Raw genomic sequence first — 943 nt, forward strand, 5'->3', positions numbered from 1 at the left:
GCCGCCGCGGCAACCCGTGGAAGGGAGGGGGGGGGGGTGCGTGCAGCCCTTCTCCCCCCCCCCCCCGGCCTCCCAAAGGACGTCGCGGGGCTGGGGGAAGAAGCGCAGAGGAGGGCGGCCCGGAGCCGGGTTCGGGAGCCCTTCCCCTCGGAAACGGCAGGCGGGAGCGTCGGGGACGTGTCAGCTTAGAAGAGAGACGACTACAAGGGGCATGAGAGAGGTTGGAAAGGTTAAGCCTGGGGCGGAGAGAGGGGGCCGAGAGAACTTTTCCTCCCTCTCCCCAAATATTAGAACCGGGGGGGGGGGCATCCAGGGAAGCTGATGGGCAGTAGGTTCAGGACAGACAACAGGAAATACCGCTTGACACAGAGAGTGATTCAAATGTGGGATTCGCTGCCAGAGGATGGCGTGGTGGCCACAGGAATAAACAGCTTTAACATGAGATTAGAGAGATTCATGGAGGCCAAGTCTGTCAATGGCTACTAGCCACGGTGGCTAAAGGGAACCTCCACCTTCAGTGGCACTAATCCTCTGAGTCCCAGAGCCAGGAGGCCACATCAGGAGAAGGCCTCGGCCTCCCTGCCCTGTTGCTGGCCCTCCAGAGGGACTGGCTGGCCCCTGTGTGAGATGGGAGGCTGGACTGGATGGACCCTCCCTGGTCTGACCCAGCAGGGCTCTTCTGGTGTCCTTCTCAGGGGAAGGCCTCGGCCTCTCTGCCCTGTTGCTGGCCCTCCAGAGGCCCCTGTGTGAGACGGGAGGCTGGACTGGAGGGACCCTCCCTGGTCTGACCCAGCAGGGCTCTCCTGGTGTCCTCATCAGGGGAAGGCCTCGGCCTCTCTGCCCTGTTGCTGGCCCTCCAGAGGAACTGGCTGGCCCCTGTGTGAGACAGGAGGCTCAGGGCAGATCCAGCAGGACTCTCCTGGTGTCCTTATCAGGGGAAGGC

This window comes from Gekko japonicus, unplaced genomic scaffold (genome assembly GCF_001447785.1).
Source record: "Gekko japonicus isolate JY-2015 unplaced genomic scaffold, Gekko_japonicus_V1.1 scaffold3360, whole genome shotgun sequence".
Classification (NCBI taxonomy): domain Eukaryota; kingdom Metazoa; phylum Chordata; class Lepidosauria; order Squamata; family Gekkonidae; genus Gekko; species Gekko japonicus.